This window comes from Cebus imitator, unplaced genomic scaffold, assembly GCF_001604975.1.
Source record: "Cebus imitator isolate Cc_AM_T3 unplaced genomic scaffold, Cebus_imitator-1.0 Scaffold461, whole genome shotgun sequence".
NCBI classification, from domain to species: domain Eukaryota; kingdom Metazoa; phylum Chordata; class Mammalia; order Primates; family Cebidae; genus Cebus; species Cebus imitator.
Genome location: NW_016107776.1, coordinates 1,702,561 through 1,709,527, shown reverse-complemented (window position 1 = coordinate 1,709,527; position 6,967 = coordinate 1,702,561). Strand labels below are relative to the sequence as shown.

At 41.8% G+C, this 6,967-nt stretch overlaps 1 pseudogene; it reads left to right on the top strand.

Moving 5' to 3' along the window:
- Positions 1-5,048, top strand: part of LOC108291609 — a 16,443-nt pseudogene extending 11,395 nt beyond the window's left edge.
- The last annotated feature ends 1,919 nt before the right edge of the window (positions 5,049-6,967 follow it).

Genomic DNA, 6,967 nt, shown 5'->3' with positions numbered 1-6,967 from the left:
AAAAAAAAAAAAAAAAAAAAAAAAAAAAAAAAAAAAAAAAAAAAAAAAAAAAATGCTCATCATCACTAATCATGAGAGAAATATAAATCGAAACCACAATGAGATATTATCTCACACCAGTCAGAAGGGCTATTTTTAGAAAGTCAAAAACAGCAGATACTGGCAAGGTTAAGGAGAAGAGGGAATGCTTATACACTGTTGGTGGGAATGTAAGTTAGTTCAGCCACTGTGGAAAGCAGTTTGGAGATTTCTCCAAGCATGTAAAACAGAACTAACATTCAACCCAGCAATCCCATTACTGAATATGTATCCAAAAGAAATCAAATCATTCTACCAAAAAGACATATGCACTCGTATGTTTATTGCAGCACTATTCACAATAGCAAAGACATGGGATCAACCTAGGTGCCCATCAACAGTGGACTGGATAAAAATGTGCTACACAGACCATGGAATACTATGCAGTCACAGAAAAAGAATGAAATCGTGTCCTTTGCAGGAAAATGGCTAGAGCTGGAAGTCAACTACGTGAATTAATGTAGTAACGGAAAAAAAAAACATGTCTCATCTTCTTCTAAGTAGGAGCTAAACTCTGAGTACCCACAGACATGAAGATGGTAACAATAGACCCTAGGGACTGTTAGGAGGGGGAGGGAGGAAGGGGAGAAAGGGTTGAAAACTGCTCAGTACTATGTTCAGTACCTGGGGGTTGGGATCATTCAGACCCCAGACCTCAGCACCACACAGTATGCCCAGGTAACAAACCTGCACATGTACACCTTGAATCCAAAATAAAAGTTGAAAAAGAAAAAAACAAAATGAAATCTCTGTTCTCAACATAACACTTGTGCCCCTCTTCAATTTGAAATTTTCACTCTTGGCTATATTTGGGGGACACTATTTCCCATCTCATAACTTATTTTATGTAGCACAGAATAATAATGTGTGGGCTGATTCCATTTTTGAAATAAAACGCTTAGCCTTCAATGAGCTTCCTGTACATGTACAAGCACGCTTGTCTCCATGGCAGCAGCTGGACTTCACAGTGTGGATTGTGCCTTCACCGTGAGATGTCTCTGATGCCCTCTCACCTTGGTGATGGGATTAGGTATCTCTTGCCCTAAGTCCTAAGGGCCAGTGTCTGTTTGACTTTTTTGAAGGTCAGAGCAGGTTGAACCTTTCTGCTTTCATTTTCCCTGATTTTGATTTTTCTTATGGGGAACCTGTTTTCCTGCATTCGAGGTATGTTCCTACTGGCCTGTCAAATGCTGTCTTTTCAAATTACTAGAATATTTTCAAAATATGTTATTTAAAAAATTATCCTCTGTATTTTCCATATGCAGTTATAAATATGTTTCTTGGTTATGTTTTATTCCTCAACTTTTATATTTGATTCTTGTATCAAGCAGGGTGCCTTTGAACTTTTTCTTCATTTAAAAAATATATATCATTTCCTTTTACATCCTGCACCCTTCAATGCTCCCCTCCCAATTAAGTTATTCCCATGAAGAGAATATGGCAAAGTCTATTTTAATGTAGTTTTTAACCTAATTAAGAACGTATTAAATCATTAGTTTCAAAAAGTTTGGAGCAAAGCCACAGTGGTACAGACGGTTTTGAGGATTTTCACACAATAAAATGTACTTCTATTTTTTTTTTTCATTTGGATGCTGAATCATAGTGTAATTTTTTGAAGGCCATTTAAAATTTTATTTTATTTTAAGTTCTGGGGTACATGTGCAGAATGTTCAGGTTTATTACATAGAAAATGTGTGCCATGGTAGTTTGCTGAACCTATCAACCCATCACCTAAGTATTAAGTTCTGCATGCCTTAGCTATTTTTCCTGATGATCAGCCTCCCACACCCCACTGACAGGCCCCCATGTATGTTCCCTTCCCTGTGTTCATGTGTTCTCATTGTTCGGCTCCTACTTATAAGTGAAAACATACAATGTTTGGTTTTCTGTTCCTGTGTTAGTTTGCTGCGGATGATGACTTCCAGCTCCATCCACATCTCTGCAAAGGACATGCACTCATTCCCTTTTATGGCTGCATAGTATTCCATGGTGTATATGTACCACATTTTCTTTATCCAGCCTATTATTGATGGGCATTTGGGTTGATTCCACATCTTTGCTATTGTGAATAGTGCTGGCATATATCTTTATCATTGAATGATTTGTATTCATTTGGGTATATACCCCATAATGGGATTGCTGGGTCTAACGGTATTTCTGGTCCTAGGTCTTTGAGGAATCACTACACTGTCTTTCACAATGGTCGAACTAGTTTACATTCCCACCAGCAGTGTAAAAGCGTTCCTCTCTCTCCACAGCCTCACCAGTGTCTGCTGCTTCTTTATTCCTTTCTTTCTTTTTTTAAATGAATTGGTAGTGACTGTTAACTAGGAACATAGTTTTATTTATTTTATTTATACTCTCTATATACAAGTAGATCATGTACATATATATGAAGATAAAAATTAATAAAGGGATAATTGTATAAGTTTGCATGTAGAGAGCTGCAGCTTTGAAACCCTGTTTAGCTGTTAATGCTGTTTGGATGTATTGTGTGACTTAGTTCTCCCGTCCCATCTTCCAGAACTCTCACCGGGGGTTAAGTGCTCATCAGTTCCGTGACTTAGAAACTGTCGAAGTTTAGAGGCACTTGTATTTGTTAGTAAATAAGGCAAGATGATATCGTTTCACAGGTTTTAGTGCAGAAGACTTAATAGATAAGCTACTCCACCCAGCACACTGGTGTTTCATTTCATGGTCATATCATCTATTGACCGTGGATATAAAACACTTATCTTCAGTGAGCTTCCTGTACGTGTAAAACACACTTGTCGGCATGGCAGCAGCTGGACCTCTCAATGTGAATTGTGCCTTCACCCTGAAACATCTGTGATGCCCTCTCACCATGGTGACGGGATTAAGGATCTCTTGCCCTTTACTCTGCCACTGTCTGTGCCAGCCAGGCCACTGAGCCATTGTGGAAGACAGTGGTGCCCTTTGTGTGGAGTGCACTGAGTGCGTGCTTCTTTATCTGCTTCTTTCAAAACCGGGTCTGAATTATGATAAAGTGGTTGGTTTTAGGCCAAGCAGGTGTATATGTCATAGAACAATGGCTTAGGAGTTCAGAATCCTGGGCTCGAATGAGTCTCTGAGCCTTATTAAGCTGTGAAATCTAAAGCAAGACATTTCACTGATAATTAAGCCTCATGAGCAGTTAAACTGTATACTTTACCTGCCTTGAATCATTTGACTGTCACCACAGACACAGGGCATGATTGATTTACTATCGCCTTTCACTGGGCAGAAAAAGACAGAGATGAATGTGCCAAGCTTATGAGCCCCTAAGCGAAAGAGCCAAGGGGGAACCCAAGCATACGGCCCCAATGCTGAGGCTCTGAACTACTGACCTGCCCTCAGCACTCAGCCGTGGGATCATGAGTCACTGTGCAAGGGAGTTCCAACATCTACGTATATGTCTGGAATTACCTGAGTCTGCAGAGTTCCTTCACACTAGCCACATTACAGGGTGGCGTCCATGGTCACATAGCTCAGGGCAGGTATTAGCACGTGAATAGCTAAGGTGTGGCATAGTCTTAGTGTGAAAGACGCATAAAAGCACAAAGGCTTTTGAACTGGTTGCAGGTTTTGGGTTGGAGGACACTTGGGACAACCAGTCACATTCTTTCAGTGCTTGGCCACTCCTCAGCACAGATCCCAAAGCCTAGAAATAATGGGAAGACCCTTTATTGATATTTGATGACATTATGAACTTCAAATGACTCCTATAGAAATGCTAAAAAAAAAAAAAAAAGAAAAAGTCCGTGAGCTATACAACTTGGGAACAAGACGAGTAAGAACACAAAATACCACTTAACAATTAGCCTCACGTATCACCCTGGCTGCAACTCCCTTGGCAGCTGGTTTGAAGAGCCTCAGAGCTCATCGGGGACCGTCTCCCTGCTATGCCCTCTCTCGCTATGGGTTGCCTGGGTGAACATAGGCAGTCTCTCACACAATGACTGCAAACACAAGCTAAAGGAAGACTGAAAGTAAAATGTATGATTATAGTGGTTATTTTAAAATATAAGTATTTCAGTATTTTCTAATCTTTAATAATGGATTTTTTTGGGGGGAGGGGCTTTCGTTGTGGTGGTGGTTTTTTGAGATGGAGTCTGACTTTGTCACCCAGGCTGGAGTGCAGTGGCACAATCTCAGCTCACTGCAACCTCCGCCTCCGGGTTCAAGGGAATCCCCTGCCTTAGTCTCCTGAGTAGCTGGGACTACAGGAACACACCACCATGCCTGGCTAATTTTTGGTATTTTTTTTTTTTTTAGTAGAGATGGAGTTTCACCATGTCGGTCAGGCTGGTCTTGAATTCCTGATCTCAAATGATCCACCCACCTCAGCCTCCCAAAGTGCTGGGATTACAGGTGTAAGCCACTGCACCTGGCCGATGATATTTATAACAAAGAAAATAAATAAATATAATGAATGCTGATGCATGGTATTAAATCTAATTTTTAAAAAATTCACACAAAAACAAGGGCAGAACCCTGCACCCTCCACGGTAAATGCAGTAGCAGTGTGTGTGGGTCTGTGGAGGTTGAAAGGGACTTGGTAGATGTCAGGAAAGCAGTGGCAGTCCTGCTGGGCTTTTAAAGGGCCTGAAGAAGCAACCGTGCTCTGTGGTTGAATCCTACCGTGTATTTTAGTATTTGCTCATTTGGAGTTTGATTATTTCATGTTGCTTTCACTTGCCATTACCTGAAAAACCAAAGGCTGTACTCTCATTTCCTTCCTGTTCTTTCTTTGCCTTCCTTGGTCCATGAAGAGAATGGTCCAGGAGAAGCTCAATCCATGCTTGTTAACCAGGCACACCCCTAAGTTCTAGTCCCTGAGTTATTCATGAGTACCGCCACCAATGAACTGACAGCCATGCTGTGTCCTTCCACTTCCCCCAGGTCACTCAAAGGTGTCTTCCAAAAAGCTGGTAATAACGAAGCCGTACTCCACTACCACGGTAAAGTAGCCTGTCTTTGCCTAAGAAGTAAATGTTATTTTACTGGTTTCTATATTTTTCAGTTGATATCAGCTATGGGAAAATTATCCAGTACTTTATAAATGTTCGATAATGTTTCCTTGGGGGTGGAGGAGGTGTACCTTACCAACTGACACCTGATTCCAGAGGAAGCACAAAACTGGTAGTGTAGACAGCACACTGCGTGTTAAGGGATATTTTCTTCAGGAACGAGTTTTCCACTTTAGACAAGAATTTTGTAGTGGCTACCCAAAAATCATCTAGGTGGAAACATTCTTCAGGAAAAGCTCCTGTGCCTTCCTAAGGGAACTCTGCTTTAAAGTTGGGGCTTTTGATTTGAACATTTTTTCCCATCTGGTTACCCAGAGTTTCCAAGTAAACAGAAGACCTGTGTGAACTGTGCATAGCATAGCCTGATTCTCAGAGTGTTTTTCTTCCCTAATTACAGGTGGCCTCAGTGAGCACCATCCATGGTATGTATTCTGGAATCACTCACTGGCTGTTAGAATAAATTATACAGGAAATGTGGAGCTTAACAGCTGGCTTTTGTCTGAAGATCCTCCAGGATCTTCAGATGGGAATGTGGTGGAAATGAGGATGTGGGGTATAGAAAAAGAAACTGGTCTTCCAGGGGACAAACCCTTTTTATCTATGCATAGTTCCTGGAAACCTGTGTTCCCATTAGGTTGTGATGGGGGGTGAGTATTAGGGCCAGGCTGGGGGACAGTGATCTATGTGCAAGTCTGAATGATTTGCTTGTGAATATATGTCTGTGTATTTGCCCTAGGAAAAAAGTGTTGTGCTTACCCAGCACAACTCTCAATGCCATTTTTCTTAATTAAAAAAATCAGACCACATACTTTACTTAACATTAGTTCAAACCTCATCACAGCCACGAGTCATGGGCTTGTTTATTGAACCCACATACCAGATGGAGAAACTAAGCCACAGAAGTACATGTGCCCTGGCTCACTTGCTACGAAGTGAAGAGCCAGCATTACTCACACGGTCCCAATGTTGAAGGCCTGAACAACAACCTCTATTTATTAGCCAGTGAAGGGATCACTATTCACCATGCAAGGGAGTCCCCGCACCCCTCTATGCCTGGAATTACCCAAGCCTGCAGAGATCCCACTTGCCATCCCTCACATAAGAGAGCCTCAGTGATCTCATAATCCAGGTAGCTACCTAGGCATCTTCCTGCAGGTTTCACATAGTCCTTAGTGTGAAACCAACAGAGAAAGCCCATGGTTCTGATCCAATCACGGGTTCTGAAACACTAAGGAAGGCACTAAGTAGGACAATGTGATGCCTTTGTGTCACACCTGGGTCTCTCCTCAAGACATGGCTCAAGTCCAGTAAGAATCGGGAGATGCTTTAGAGTCTTGGACAAAGTTATCACCTCAAGCCCTCTGAGCTACACACTTCAGGGATCACGACCATTAAGCACTCAAATTACCACTTGGTTGTTACCTGGGTGTCTGTCACCCTTGTGGCAACTCTCCTGTGAAGCTGGCATGGAGAGCCTCCGTGCTGGAGCCCTGCCTAGCTCCTGAATGGCCCCTCCCTGCCCTGCCTCCCTCCTGAATGGACCCTCCCTATGTTAGCAGGTGGGTACAAGCATGGCGGTCAGCACACTCAGCAGATTTACACACACAGCACTGAAGACTAAGGCTGGGCTTCATTATTTACACAATTTCAATAATTGATCATCTTCATAATGTAAAATCAATGATTTACTACACTAGAATACTATCCCTAGTATTGACTCTTGTCTCTCAATAAAGGGTTGCTTAAAGTCACATGAGAGGTTTTATTCAACTGATGATACATGACGTAGCAGCAGCTAAGGCATTCATTTGAAAAGTCTTTTCTATAAACTTATGTGCGACCCTGAAAGGGAAAAATAA